Source organism: Mirounga leonina, unplaced genomic scaffold, assembly GCF_011800145.1.
Source record: "Mirounga leonina isolate KUSES-001 unplaced genomic scaffold, KU_Mleo_1.0 Mir_165, whole genome shotgun sequence".
NCBI classification, from domain to species: Eukaryota; Metazoa; Chordata; class Mammalia; order Carnivora; family Phocidae; genus Mirounga; species Mirounga leonina.
This window is the reverse complement of record NW_023270415.1, coordinates 67,254,220-67,270,374: the sequence shown is the minus strand read 5'-3', so window position 1 is coordinate 67,270,374 and position 16,155 is coordinate 67,254,220. Positions and strand designations below refer to the sequence as shown.

The 16,155-nt window shown below is 39.7% G+C and overlaps 1 protein-coding gene across 4 annotated transcripts in view; it reads right to left on the bottom strand.

Annotated features, from left to right (window-relative positions):
- The window catches only part of NSMCE2 (NSE2 (MMS21) homolog, SMC5-SMC6 complex SUMO ligase), a 210,216-nt gene that overhangs the window by 123,355 nt on the left and 70,706 nt on the right, over positions 1-16,155 (bottom strand). The gene's annotated exons all lie outside the window — the stretch shown is intronic.

Here is a 16,155-nt window from a genome sequence, read left to right as displayed (position 1 = left end):
AACCCACGCGTTCTAAAGCTCTGTATCTGTGACCTTTATGTTTATTGCCTAGGTAACTTTCAGAATCTGAAAGCCCGAGGGACTGTAATTTATCAGAATTTTCTGCTTTCTGAGTCCCTTGATCACTGATTTCATTACCTCTACTAATAGCTCTGGGATCCTACCCATTTTTACCTGAAAGCTTACCTTAGTGGAGTATAAACAGTAGTTACATCTCCACAGAAGGAACATATTAAAATCCAAGCAGAGGCAAAGATGGGGAGGAATGAACAGTTGAAGCATGAGATTTTCAGGCCAGTGAAACCATTCTATATATTATAATAGTGCATACATGACATTCTGCATTTGTCAAAAACCCACAGGCCATTTGATCCAGTAATTCCATTTTTGGGTATAAAAAATTGAAAGTAGGGACTCAAACAGATATGTGTATACTGATCTTCATTAGCAGCAGCATTCTAGCTGAGGTAGAAGCAACCCAAGCTACTGACAGATGAATGGATAAACAAAACGTGGTGTATACATAGCATGGAGTATGTATTCAGCCTTAAAAAGAAAGAAAATTCTGACACACGCTACAACACGGCTGAACCTTGAAGACACCATGCTAAGGGAAATAAGCCAGACACAAAATGACAAATATTGTTTAATTTCACTTATATGAATGAGATACCTACTACAAAAGTCAAACAGAGACGGAGAGTAGTAGTACAGTGGTTATCAGGGTCTGTACAGTTACTCTTTCACGGGCACAGAGTTTCAGTGTAGGATCATGACAAAGTGCTAGAGATGGATGGTGGGGATGACAGCATTAACAACCCGAGTGCACTAAATGCCATTGAACTGAATGCTGGAAAACAGTCGAGATGGTAAATGTTAACATTTTGCCACAAAAAACCCACCACAGAACAGTATCATAAAAAGAGTGAACTCTTGGGGCGCCTGGGTGGCTCAGATGGTTGGGCGTCTGCCTTTGGCTCAGGTCATGATCTCAGGGTCCTGGGATCGAGCCCCACGTCGGGCTCCTGGCTCAGCGGGGAGCCTGCTTCTCCCTCTCCCTCTGCCTCTCACCCTGCTCATGCTCTCTATCTCTCCCTCTCAAATGAGTAAATAAAATCTTAAAAAAAAGAGTGAACTCTAATGTAATGATGGACTTTAGTTAACAGTACTCTATTAATATTGGTTCATCAATTATAACAAATACACCACACTAATATGCAAGATGCTAAATATAGGGAAAGGGCAGGAGGGAAGCCTACCAGAAATCTCTCCACTATCTGCTCGATTTTTCTGTAAAGCTAAAACTGCTGTAAGAAATAAAGTCTGTTAACTAAAAAGAAAGATCTAAGCAAAGGAGATTGTTGTGTAGCAAACTCCTTCTTCTTATGTAGTGCTCTGTACTGTCTCCCAAGAGACTTTTTTCCTTATCTGAGACCGTGAGCCCCAACCGGTCAGGCTCCTTGCCTGCCCATTCTGATCTCATCTCATTTTGGTTCACGTATGTACTAGTCCTGGAGGCCCGGATTCTGCATTCTCTTGCCCCGTGGGCCCCATGAACGGTCAGAATAGTGACTAAATGAGAAGCACAACTCCTACCTAACTGCATTGGCAGACAACAAATCTCAACACTGTGTGAGCCAAAGAAAACTCGCATTTCAGGCTAATGTGGCCTGCAGACTTCTAGACTTCTGTGTGATTTAGAATACCGAGAGAGAGAAACAAGAAAAGAAAGGGCAAGTATGAGTGCCTTACGTAGACTCTCCTATTTATGACAATACATTTGAGCTGAATCACTCTATAAAAAATGTTTATTTATTAAAATACCAGAGACAAGCTTAGGCCTATGAAAGATATGGGCATTCAAATCCCATTTCAGAACAGCTAACCCTTTGGCCAAGTGAGAATGTAATTAGTAACATGACTGGTTTCATGTACCCTGTTGAGATGTAGATAATCCTCTGAACCCTGAGAGGACATTCTTCTATGGGCTGATTCATTTTACTTCCAGTCTCCTCGAAGGGAAAATCATGTGGCAGAGAATAAAAGCTTAAAAAGAAAAAAAAAAAGCAAAAAAAAAGCACAAATATCCAAGATTCCTTTCTCATAAAGGGGCCTACTCTTACAAAGCCAAGTAAGTTCTTTTCTTTCCTATTCTCATTTTCTACAAGAGAACTATAACCAGTTGTTGTTATATACTGTTAAACGCAATTTTTGGATCAGAATTATTATTACACATTGATCTTTAGGGGGGTTTTTTTGGTTTTTTTTTTTACTAGATTAGAGAATGTTAGACATTAAGTCTGTAGGACATGAGGTCAATGGAACAAAGCCTCTGCCTGACTACCCTGAGCATTTGACTTAGCAGATGAATCAGAAAAAGGCACACTGGGTACAGACCTTGGAGATCAGAACACAGGCTAGCATTTAATCAAGCCTTGCCTCTCAGCCAGGGGTTCTGTGTGGTACATACTAAAGTATGCAACCGAAACCCTGCAGTTAGAAATGTTATTTTAATAAAGGAATTATTTAGATTCTGTGAATCAGTACTTTCTAGCCCACTGTGCCTCTTCACCTGATCAACCATCCCAAATTTACAAACTATACAGCACGTCAAAATAATTCATCCTTTCGCAGTGATCTTCAATGGTTTAATATGGAACCACTGACCTGAATCCTCCCTCCCCTCAAGTACTTCAGCCTGGCTAACAACTTCGCTGCCCATTCTGCTCTTCTCACCTTGCTGTCTGGAGGAGTGACACAGTAGCCTGGTTACGAATGAGGCCTCCCTGCACAGCTACCTGACCCTCACCACCTCAGCTCTGCAGGCGCACCCTGTTAGCCTGGCCAGGTCCCTGGGCTTCTTCATGACCCAAAAAGAGTATCTTTTAAGAGATGCTTCCCCCCTTCTCAGCCAGCTCTGCAGAGTAGACCCAGAGAGGTTTTATCTAGGTCTACCAGAAAACAAGCCATAAAATCTTATTGGTATCTTTAAGTGAATTTGTGTTAGCATCTCTAACGAGGTAAAAGTCAATAGTGAATAAGCTGGGTCTGAGCACTGAGAATGATTCATATACACAGTAACAGATGCTAATAATGTTATTTAAAATATTTAACACAAAGGCAGGGACTAGCGCAAAATATTTAGAAAGCCGTAACGCTCTCTTCTTCAAAATGACATACACAGAGGGAGTCTGCCCACTTGGGATAATCAATCCATAAACAGTCACAGAGCACTATGACGTGTAAGTAACTGCGGGGAAAACAATGCAAAGATGCCTAACAGAATGACTATAGTTTTCACACCAAAATTTGAAAGTGACAGGTACATGCCCATGGGACAGAACATCAGAACCAGGAACTCTCTTGCAAGTTAAGGAATACAGAGTCAATGAAAGTATCAGATTATCTGAAATTACAAAGAACCAATAGCACAAGGGACATCAGCGGAAATGTTCTAAAGGATGACAAACAATAGGAAACAGAGTAAGAACAGTTTATCTAGAACATGTAAGTGGCAAAGACCCAAAAGGTTTTAATTAAACTGGAGTTGGCCAGTCTGCAGTAAACGGGCTCTCCCACACACTGTTGATGGGAACTCAAATTAATATAATCTTTATGGAGGGCAATTTGTCCTCCACAGCACAATTAAAAGAAATCACATTGGCTTTGACTCAGCAATTTCACCAGCATTTTTCTTACAGATATAGACCGACTTGTGTGGAATTTTGTCTGTACAGTGTAAGACTATTTATCGTAGGATTGAGGGTAATAGTCAATTATCCCCATCATCAGGGAACTGGTTAAAAATTATGAGCTACCATGTAGCCATTAAAAATAAAGAAGCACTATTTGTACTGATATGAAAGGATATCCAAAATATTTAGGTGAAAAAAAGCAAAGTAGGACAGTATGGCTAATGTGCTATCTCTCTCTCTCTCTCTCTCTCTCTCTCTCACACACACACACACACACACACACACACAGCTGTTTCTACAGGGATACGAGAGAAACGGGTAACACTAACTGGCTCCAGGGAGGCAAGGACCCTACTTTTCATTACGTAGGCTTGTGTACTTTGTGAATTTTATACTACATGCATACATAACCCAATCGAAAAGATAAAAACTTTAAAGGGGGCCAGGGAATGTGTGCGTGTGTGTGCGGGTGTGTAAGAAGTGCTGCAGAAAGGAACAGGCTATCTTGAGCAGAAGTGGGTAACAAAGGTTTCCCACGAAGGCCCTCTGAGTGAGATCAGCCTGGAGCAGACGGAGAGGGAGGTGGCCATGGAAGGCTGGGAGGGGCCCCGGCGGCCAGACTGGAGAGGAAGAAAGCAACAAGCAGCAGCCAGCTTTTGTCTGCAAAGTGAAGGGGCTCACAAAGAGAGACGTTCCGTTCAGTTCTGCAGACACTGAAAGCTACTCCCTTTTCCACACCTCTCTTACTGTCCCTCCCTATTAACCGGGCATGTATATGAATGTACAACGTAACCCAGCCACTTACTGAATGTCTATTATGAGCCAGGAATTCTGCAAGATACTGAGGTCATAAAATTCAGTGAGGCTCAGCCCTTGTCCTCAATGAGCTCTCTATCTGTGGAAAATGCAAAACTAAGAGAGGAGAAGAGGAATTCCAGAGAGAAAGACCTGACTTTCATAGGAAAAGCAGTGACAGACTAGCTAATGGGCTTCATATACTGTAAATGCCATTTAAACAGTGAAATACTGCCTTTGATTTACTAAAATAAAAATTATGCTTCTTATATTTTATTATTAACTATACAGTTATGTTTAGCACTTTGGCAAATGGTATATGTCTAAGTATTGTACTATTCACTGAGCATTAAATAAATGCACTTTAATCAATCCTTCTCAAAATAGTTTCCATTGTTTAAATAGGACAAACAAGAACAGAAAGACTGAAAAGCAAATTTACCTGTCAAAGTTAGGAAAGGAATCTCCCCAATCTCCTTCTACCAGCTTAGCTCTTACACAGATCGGACACACTTGCAGAAAGTACCAGTTGACATTACTCAGTGGGGGTTTCCTTATTTTTGTTAATTTTGGATTTCCTTGTCAACAGAAGCACACAATTTGTTTCTATTTTTTAAACCAATATAGCACTAAAGAGAGCACTATTCCACGAAAATGAACATGTTCATTGCCCTTATAAAGTAAAATAAATACTCCCTACTCAATTTTCCAACCAAACAACACAAATATCTGATTAAAAAAAAAAAAAGCAGCAGCCTTGGCACCACCAGAGGGAAAAAATCTGCCAGCCATCTTCCCAGCATAATGTTTTCTACAGAGTCTTTCTACAGTATTATCTCATACTCTTTAATATTTGCCACTTTAAAAGGCTCTCTCTTTAATTAGATAATTACCTTCCTGGGAAAACACAACTCAGTCCTAAACTGAGTAGGATTTTCGCCTCTCCACTTACTCAGATTCTACCTCTTCTTCAAAGTCTCGTTCAGAACTCATTTCCTCTATGAAGCCATCACCTGTGGTTTCAAAGATCGCTCCTTCTCAGGTGTTAATTATATGAATCACACGTCCTGGCAGCTGATCATGTGCCTCCTATTCTTTTCCTAATTCAACAGCGCTCCGTTTGTATTTCTCTCCTGGAACTTATTATTTCCCTCTGAGTTACAGTGGTTTTAAATATCTGTTTCTCTGCTCCACTAAAAAGACGCAGTCATATCCATCTGCATACTATCTTTGGTTAAAGCCCAGTCCTTGACACATTAATAACAAATACTTGTTGGACTGAATGGATATAAACTTTGCTCATCCTGTAAGAATACAAACTTCTTGAAAGAAGATCATGCCGTATTTCTTTTTTCTCTGCTCATAAATACTTACCTCAGGGCCAGGTACCAACGAGCCACTCAAAGACATTCAACAAATCCTGTATAAGTAAACCAGTTATGGTCTAGTTTTACTTATGTTAAATTATCTCTTCAGTTGCTTTGGTATCTGAATAAACATGTCCCTGATCAAAGGATGACTCACAGAAGTGAGGTTACTTCAAATACCCCTTGCTTTTGAGGGTTGCATATTGAGAAGTGACGGTTAGTAACACACACACACAGCCAGTGATGTTTCAGTAGCTAAAATCTGATATCTGAGTATTCAAAATGAACAAACATGAACTGGTGCAGTAGGCTGAAAATCTGGCCACAGGACTTCCGCCTCCTCCCATCCAAAGGCGAGTCTCTTCTCCCACCCCTTCAATCTGGGCTGCCTTGTGATTGCTTTGACCAACAGTCTGGCAAAAGTCACGCTGTACAATTTCCAAGCCAAGGCCTCAAGAGACCGTCTGCTTCTGTCCTGAGGCTCTTATCTCCCTTCTGCCACTATGTGAACAAACCTGAACTAGCATGCTGGAGGATGAGACCACAGGGAGCACGGAAAGTTGTCACGACTGAGGATGCCCTAGACCAAGAACCTCCAAGGCAATCAGGCAGCTGACTGCAGATGTAGGAGTGAGCCAAGCTGGAGCAGAAGAATCGCCCAGCGAAATCCAGTCCAAATGGCCAATCCACAGAATCACAAGCCAAATAAACGGTTATTTCAAGTTATTTTTAGTTTTGGGGTAGTGTGTTCCACAACAAAAGCTAACTCACCACCATTTAATTTAAAACTGAATGCTTACATGGTATCACAATATTAATTTCTATTCCACAGCAGTTTGAACAGTAGAGCCAATCATTCCTATATGTGGAATATTTATTTTTAAAGTCTTAACATTCTAATTATGATTAAATAATCAGGTTGTAATCTTGGGGTCATGGGATTGAGCCCCGTGTCGAGCTCCGCACTCAGCACAGAGTCTGCTTGAGACTCTCTCTCCCTCTCCCGTCTGCCCCTCCGCCCCCTCTCTAGGATAAATAAGTCTTTTTAAAACATAAAATTTAACATTATATGATAAAGCATTTTCTAAACATTTCACTTTTTTGATTAATGATTTCACAAATCTCAATTGCTTCCAAATTTTCCCATTGCTTGCCACTGAGAAATATCTTTGTATATAAAGCATTTGCATTTTGGATTATTTTAGTAGAATTGATTTCCCAAAAGAACAATTACCAGTAAAACATTTTAAAGAGTCTTGACACACATTCTGTACTTTCAATATGCAATTGACTATAGTTATTTTAAATTATCATTGTATTATCAAAGCTTAGCCTGATCCTCAGATATATGTGGTGTGCTTTATTAACTACAATGTTGATATGTATAACCTATGATGCTAAAATGCTTCTCCCAACCCTCTGCTCCTTCGGGACCTCCTCTTCAACTTTAGCCTCCAGCCTCCAGCCCATGCAATTACCAGAATTCAGCTGCAGACCAATGGCCATCAGAGCAAAAATGAATAGCTCACTGCTTCTCAAAGCTTGGAATTTTGAGAACATAATAATACACTTTCTACTTTTAGGGGTGGGGTTATGGGGGAACTTGCTATTCAAGTCAAATGAGTCAGTCAAGAAAGTCAATGTATTCCAGTCAAGTATGTCTGTGCTGCCATGTACCATCCCCAAAAGCGGTGCATATAGAATATTTTATTTTAAAGGTTAGTATTAATACCTCTTCAAATATCAAATTATAAATTGGGTCTTTTAGTATTGGCTTCCATTCTGCACACTACTTAAATAAATCATGAGTTTTCAAAGCCACCATAAAGTTTCCTTTAAATTCCTCTTCTTGAAAACAACTGCACATTCTAATCTTCCAAATATTTAATATTAGATATCCTTCTCCAGATTAAAACTTCTTTAAAGGTCCCACGTTATAGATGTGCACTTATCTTACCTTGGGGACCCACCCAGAAGTCAGTGATATCTGCATTAAGGCAGAAAGATGGACTTGTCCTAACCAAGTGACAAGAGAGAGACAGACAGACAGGCCGGCCGGCTGACAGAGAGACAGAGAGAAAGCAGAGAAAGCAGAATATTCCACAAAGAGATCAACAAGTGTGAAAGTCCACAGGTGAAAGAGAACACAATACCCTCTGGAAACTGCAAGTGTCCATCCCAGGAGATCAAAGGGCTAGAGAGCAGAGTGGTGAGAAAGTGAACAGAAACCTGGTGCCAGAAGGGTCTTTTTATTCTGGAAGGCTAGGGGAGTCTCTGAAAGAGCACGTGGCAAACAACCATGACCCATATCTTAGAATGATCCATCACTCTGGCAGAAACCGGAGGGAGGCAAGTCTGGAGCAGGGAGAACGTGGGAGGCTGAGAGTGAAATTGGAAATAGAGTAGCGGTAGCAGTGGGGGCGGAAAGAAGTGGAGAGAAGGTTGGTAGAGGTTTTTAGGATGCGACTAGACAGCACATCTTAACTGGCCGATAATTCCTATTCCTCTCTCTGTAGAAGGAATTTTTTGCTTTTGGTAATCGTAAAACAAAACCACTGTGCTCTGAAGCAGAAAGAAAATATACCTAAAGAAACTACCCCTCTATTTTCTTGGCTCTACATTATCCAATGTAAGAAGCACTGTCAAGTTACGAATGTGTGAGGAGGGAAGTAGATGCTAGCATGTAGCAAGAGAGGGAGGCTGCTGAGGCTGATGGTCGGGGAAGGAATGAAAACCTCTTGAGTCTAACTTGGAAGTTTCCTGCTTTATGCAACTGAAGTGAAGTCAAAGAATAGGACTCCCCTTCCCCCAAGGAAAGAGAAAGAAAGTACTTTCCACCAGTAAGCACCCAACAGCCAAAGTGGGTGAGGAAAGTTGCCAGAAAGTCTGGAACACCTCTGCCAGTTGGCAGCCACACTTTGGACCTAGAGCATGGCTGTCACCCAGGTGTGCTAGAGCAATCTTGGTGAAAAGGGACATTACACCTCATCCCATCCTCTCATTCCAAGGACTAGTGTGTGTCAGAGTATTTGCTATGGAATATTTCTCCCCTGGAGAAAAAAAAAGGTTCCATGAACTAAATTTTAACTCCCTTTTGTAGTCCTCCATTCATTCCCCAAATCCGCAGGAAGCACTGGATCCAGCCAGGTGCTATTCAAGGCACTGTAGACAGTATCAATCAAGGCAGACAAGGGCCTTCTCTCACTGAACCGACATCCTAACCAAATTGCATAATAAAGACCAAGGAATCCCATAGTAAAGAAAATTGATGAATTCGCCCAACCCCGGGATCTTTATTATTTTATTAAAAAAAACAAACCGACTGCATTTATTTCGGGAAAACTCTACTCAACGCTTTTCATCACGCTTCTACCTCACTCTCTCGTTTCTTCTCCAAAGTTCTCATGTCAAAGCTCTAGGACCCTGCAATCGCTGGTGACCAGTTTCCTTTTCCTCTCACTCCCAGGACATTAATTATTTGCCTTTGTTCCTTGAACCTACCAAAGTGCTCTCTGCATGTAGGAGGTAACTGTTTACTAAAAAAATGCAATTTGAAATAAGTCATCGGGTGATTTATTTAAAAAGTAAAAAAGCTAGGTTGGCTCAAAAAGCAGAGCTAATTTTCTCCAGTGAAATTTAGTGTATATATAAGAGAATCCCTAATATTTTAAAGGCCCATGCAGCACATAGGGATAGCTGCAGGTCCATAACATATGCTCCATTATATTTGCTCATGATGAATATATTTCATCAGACACAGGATGGTTCGTTATGTGGGGAATAGTGCTGTTCCTGACACTTTCTTCTCGCTTCCCTATCAAGAAAAGGTTGCCAAAACCAATATTGTACCGAAAAGTGATTTGTTACCTTATCAACATGTTTTTTGTTCACACCCTTGTCAATGAATATTACTTAACTACTTGATAGTCTAGCAATTTTATCCTTCACTTAATCTCTTAACACTTTAACAAAATGACTAAAACACTCTGAGCTTGTTCCCTTGCACTTGAGAATTTATGCCAATTCCTAATAACATAAAATGTATATCCTTTAAAATTAAAAATTATTGAAGTAAATGCCTTTAAGCAAGCTAAAAAAGATCAGGTAACTAATATATGGAGAGTATTTTGCAGTTTATAAATCACTTTCACTTTTCATTTTAAAATACGATTTCATCCTTACACAACTCTGTGGGCTAGGAAACATTATTACTATTACATTACCCATACTTTACAGAAAAGTACAACTCCACTGATTTGATCAAAAACACAAACTATTACTTGGTTGTGCAAGAATCTGAATTTATATTTTGATTCTAAATTCTAGGATCTTTCCGTGGGTTGAACAGTTTCTACCCATAACACTGTTATTAACATACCTAGGTGATGAGATAAATGAGTTTAAAAGTTATTAAGAACACAGGATATCATGACTAAATATAAATTTTAACAAATATAAGGACAGTACTTAAATATAACAAATATGATCATTATTAAGGCTATCAATTATGCATGTGAATTTCAGAGCTATTAAGAATATGAGTATTAAGAATATAAGCAGATGATAGCTAGGTGCCAAAGATTAGATTGTAAACTCCATGAGCACAGGGACTTCTATACTTTGTTCACTGAGGTATGCCCAACATACTCAATAAACACTTGCTGAATGAATGAAAATGAAGTATAACATGGAATATAAGACTGAGGCTCTCAGATAGAAAAGAATAAAGTTAATTTATATTCAAACCCAGGAGACCAAGTACAATCTAATTCGTTAGGTAATGACTGAGTAACCTATAGGTAGATGTCTGTAACCATGCTGTGTATACATGGCTCTTCCCTTATAGGTAATAAGCTGCATGAGATCTGGAATTATAAGCCAGCTTTGTATCCACTAGAGTGCCTGGCTAAACAACTTTTAACAGATGAGTTATTTTCAACCCTGACTGTACTTTAGCATTACCTGGAGAACTTAAAAAGAAATGCCTAGAGAGCCCCACCAGACACCAACTAAATCTAAATATTTGAGAGTGGGGACAGCACTCTGATTTTATTTTTCAAGTTCACATTTGATATGAAACCCAGTCATAGGGGAGTGCCACTCCTGTAAGCCAATGGTTCTCAAACTCTGGTATACAGGAGACCTAGAGGGTCCCACCTCCAGAGATTCAGACTCCCTAGGACTGGAGTGGTGCCTGAAAATATGCATTTTTAATAAATTTCCAAGGGACCTTGATGCAGGGGTGGGAGCACACTGGGAGAATGACTGTTGAGCACCATCTACAATGTTTCTTGAATTAAAGAATAAATGTAAGAGATACATGAACAGAAAAACATGAAAAAAAATGAAAAATTTACATATACAAGGAACTTCATGCTCAACATCACTCATCATTAGAAAAACATAAATTAAATCCATAATGAGATACCACCACATACTTAGTAGAATGGCCAAAATTAAAAACAAGACCAAAATAACCCAAGTGCTGGTGAGGATGCTCAGCAACTACAGCTATCAACACATTGCTGATGGGAATACAGGACCTTACTCCGTATTAGAAAAGAGTCTGTCAGTTTCTCGTAACTTAAACATTTACTTACCATACTAGCTGGCAATCCCATTCATCCAAGAGAAATGAAAACTTATGTTCACATTAAAATGTGTCCACGAATGTCTATAACAGCTTGATTTATAATGGCCCAAGCTAGAAACAACTGAAATGTCCTTCAGCTGGTGAATGGATAAACTATGATTCCATACAGTGGAATACTACTCACAATACACAATGCAACAAACTACCGATATTAACAACACTATGGATGAATCTCAAACGTATTCTGCTCAGTGAAAGAAGCCACTTAAACAGCTACACACTGTATGATTCCATGTATGCAACATTCTGGAAAAGTTTCTCTATACAGAGAAAAAAATAAAAACACAAAACAGTCACTGCCAGGGTCTAAAAATGGCGGGGGTGGGTGTCGATTACAAAGGGCTGCCCATTATATACATCTTACTATTATAAAACTGAAATCATTGCAACCTCAGGGATTAATAACTTGACAAGATAGTTATTTTCTTAAGTATGATGTACGTCGTCCCCAGGACACGTGATTTGATTTTCCTACCCTGGGTTCACATTGCTTTCTGAGCATGGATGGGATCACACTCTCTCAAAATACGCCACCAGGAGAGAAACACCCATGGCTCACAGTTTGTGTTTAAACTTGCTGACTCATTTCACCTTTGATAACTGAATCTTTCCCTCCTAATAACTTTAATTATAGCCATCTCTCATCCTAAAGCTTCCCTTTTCCTTGGGAATGTATCTGTTAGCCTTGTGACCTCCTGACTGTGAGATACCGGGTAAATATGTCACCTCCAGGATTCAGTCTGCTAAAAACAGAGCCTGCGTCTTTCATGCATTCTGTTCTCACACGTGTATGTCGTGAAGATTAGGAGAGATGATGTACGGGCATGGTATTACTGTTGTTATGCTTGAATTAATTTCATGGAATTTGTTCTAAACTTGTAAGTACGATAAATACCCTACTCCTCTCTGCCATAACATAGCAACTATTCACACAGGAAATGGCATTCTTAGTCACTGTTTCCTGAATGTATTGCCAAAACCATGGATCTGGCAAAGTGGGACCCAGTTTTGAGTCTCAATCTGTAACATACTTTGTGAGCGCAAGTAAACCACTTACCTTCTGTGAGTCTCACTTCAAGTACATGTTTCTCTAGAGGATACTTTGAAGGCAATATGAAGCACACATAAATAAACTACTATATAATGTCTGGTATGATTCCTACTCTCTGCCCTCTACACAGAAGTGACCAAGCAAGAGATTCACTCTCAGCTGGATGAAGCAGATTCCCCCCGTGATGCAGAGTACATCAATGCAGATCTATGACCTGGGAGATTCAAACACTGTTCACTACTCAAGAGTCTTATGAGAAATCAAGTCTTCAGGAGATGAATGAAATGCTTGAGTTGAGAAAAAAGAAGACAAATAGGTGTGTTTTAAAGAGTTGGTGTGGTATGCAAGGAAAAGAATACGAGCTCTGATGCCACCCAAACGTGGGTCTGGATTTTAGCATTTATGAGCTTAGGGAAGTTATACCACCTTTATTTGCATATTTTCTAATCTACAAAATGGGTATAGTTATCTTGTAGGGTTGTGAGAAATAAACAGTAATGTACATAAAGTATGCAGGCACCATACCCTATGCACAGGTAGGCACTCAAACAGTGCTTGTAGTCATGCATTAATTCAACAAGCATTCATTAAGTATCATATATCCTAGGCACCATATCAAGCCGGGCTATCACTTTTACTACTTCCCTAAAGGACTAGGGCAAATCTAAGGTGAAGGCAGAGAAGATGGCGTGTTTATTGCTCCATATAAAGGGCATTTCTCACCGCCAAACAGCTCCCTGATAGCTTAATGCCCTGATTAAAACACCACAACAGAATCGATCTAATTTGAGTTAACCTTTTTTCTTTTTTTTTCTTCTTCACTTATTCAATTATTTATTTGGTACTGCAAATCTGCCTTAAAATGTAAAAATTCCTGGGAATTTTTGAACTTTATGAACCAGAAGAGATGGGATAGCTACACCTGTCTCTAATGCTCTCTTTTTATCCCTGGCATCTCCTGTCTTCCGGTTCCACTGTTTTCTGGCTTTGTAACCTTGGGCATGTCACTTACCCACTCTGAAGCTTCTTCATCATGAAGATGGGAATGGTACCATTTAGCTTCACTGAGGTGAGTAAGGATGTATGGGAAAGAGAGGCCAAATGGGTGGGAAACACAAAGAAAGCAGAAGGAAGGAGAGACACACAGAAAAGAGTCAGAGACACTAACTCAGAGATGAGGAAGGAGGAGGGAGGCAGACACACAGGAATAAAAAATCTGCATAGGACAGAAATCTCACTCAATGAGCATAACCCCTCAGGCCAGGGATGTAATCCAGCCTGAAAGAGTCAATCTCTGTTGTGAAATTTATGATTTTTAGCATTTCCCAATAATGGTCATCCAGCAAATGCTGATGGCTTGATCATCATCATCAAGGAAAACATGAAAATCAACTGAGGGCCACAGAGATGAGAAAACTGTCTGCAGAAGAGCCACCAAACTTAAGTTTTTATTAAATGCTTTAATGTTCTAAGCAGTCACACTTAAAGTGAGCCCTACTTACTTCCTAAGCATGATGCTACTGTGCCACTGAAAACTGTATATTACTATATGTAATATACACCAACATTTTGTGTTTTACACACACAAAATCCCTTATGTTGAATTTCTGAGCAACTGAAAGATTTTCAAAGAATATAAATTGCTAACCTTTGCTGATTTTCAATCTCAACCCTATGAATGCTAATTTTCTTCTTCTTCTCTCCTTTACTGATGATATTTGAGTTTCATCATCAGAATGCCTTAAGTAGGTTCTGAGACCCTCTTTTTCAAGTTGAATAATTCTCTTCTATAAATATTAACCAAACTCTGATTATGTGAGGAACAAAAGGGAATATAGGGATGACTATGAAACCATTCCTGCCTTGATGGGTCCTGGACTTTTGGTTAATTGCAGGCCAGCAACGCACATTGTTTGGATAGACAGTTATATCATATGACAAAGAGATTTATGTGTTGAAGAGTATCAGGATTAAGTCAGGTTGGTCAACACTTTGCCCAGTTGAAATGCACTCAACATATTTCTAGGCACAGCCAAACATTTTCCCTCTTGGCACCACCTCTGCCTCTTCCTCATCTCTTTCCTTTCAGGTTTCAACACTCACACATGCCCTCCACCAACCTTCGAAGGTGCTAGTCTTCTCTATAACCCTGTTGCTCTCCTGCATCTGGGTGAGGGGCTCCCACACTCAGCCCCTCACCACAAAATCCCCACTGGCTTTGCAATAGAACCCACTCCCAAATGACGTGAAATGCACAACCTGGCCTTAGTCTGGAGTTATCTTGAAAGCAAGACCACCCCCTTCTCTGAAGAAATCACAGTCTACTGTTAATTGGCCAAATTAATGCCGATGTTCCTCATCAAGTGCCTAAAAAGGCACTGAGAAAAATTGTATTATGAGAAAGTAAAACCAAAGGGCACAAACTGACAGTTTTGTTTGCACAGTGTTTTAAAAATCTAGTAATGGAAAGATCATCAGCTAGATTCTGGGTTTCCCAAAAGAACCTCAAGATCTGTCTGGCCACAGTGAGTCCACACCTATTCACAGCAACAACAGACAGGCATGGGTGGCAGGTGTCTCTTTTAGATAGGTGATAAGCTCTCAAGTACATGATGGCTCTCCTGAAGATTCCTGTGATCATCAAGGACCTGTGCTGTAGATACTCTGTGCCTAGACATCAGGCTGGAGTTCAAGGACTAGAGCAGTAAACAAAACATCAAAGTCCCTACCCTTGTGGAACTGCACTGTGGTTCTGAATGGATGTTGAAGGAAAGGGAAAGCAACCCACTAGAAATAGTTAAGTGAAGGCATTCTAACGTTCCCAAGGAGCTCCCTATTTAATGGCCTGAGGAAATCCTTCTGGGAAGTGAATGGCCACTCCCTAGTCTATCAGTTTTGATATTTAAATGAAGTGTGCTTAAAGTGAAGGTACAGAGTTGATTTGTGAGTCCAGATCATTACAAAATCGTGGTATAAAATGTCACCCTGACTGGAAACGATTTCTAAGTTCCCTTGTGGATTCAATTATCTCCATATCTTATATCCTACATATCTCCAATGTGACCTAAATACACTTTCTAAACTTCTGGTGAATGTCTTCAGATGAGCAAGTTCGCATTAAAAAAATGCTCACTTTACTCTGAGCATTTAAATGTACCAAAAGAATTACATTTCATATTAGGTTATTTTAATACTAAAGATCACAGATTCAATCAATTCTATTTTTGATCACAAAGTGAAGCCCTTATATTTCAAAGGTTTCTAAATGTCCAATTAACATCTAATGTCCTCAATTTCTGCCTTGCTGACCTGCACTAAAACTTCTCATGCCTGCTAATTATGTAATAGGTGAATGAATGAAGGATGGCAGAAAGGCTGCTTGACGACTTGAGAAAGTGTCCATACAGAGCTATCTACACATTTTAATTAAGTTTTCCTGATGCTAAAGTGCAGGAAACCGTAAGTTGGAATAGTGAAGACACAAACAGTCAAGGAAGAGAGAAATTACCTGAACATATTGTTTAGATAAATTAAAATCACTTTATCCAAGAAAGTACGGTTATTATGTCTGCCTTAAACCAAATCATATTGTTG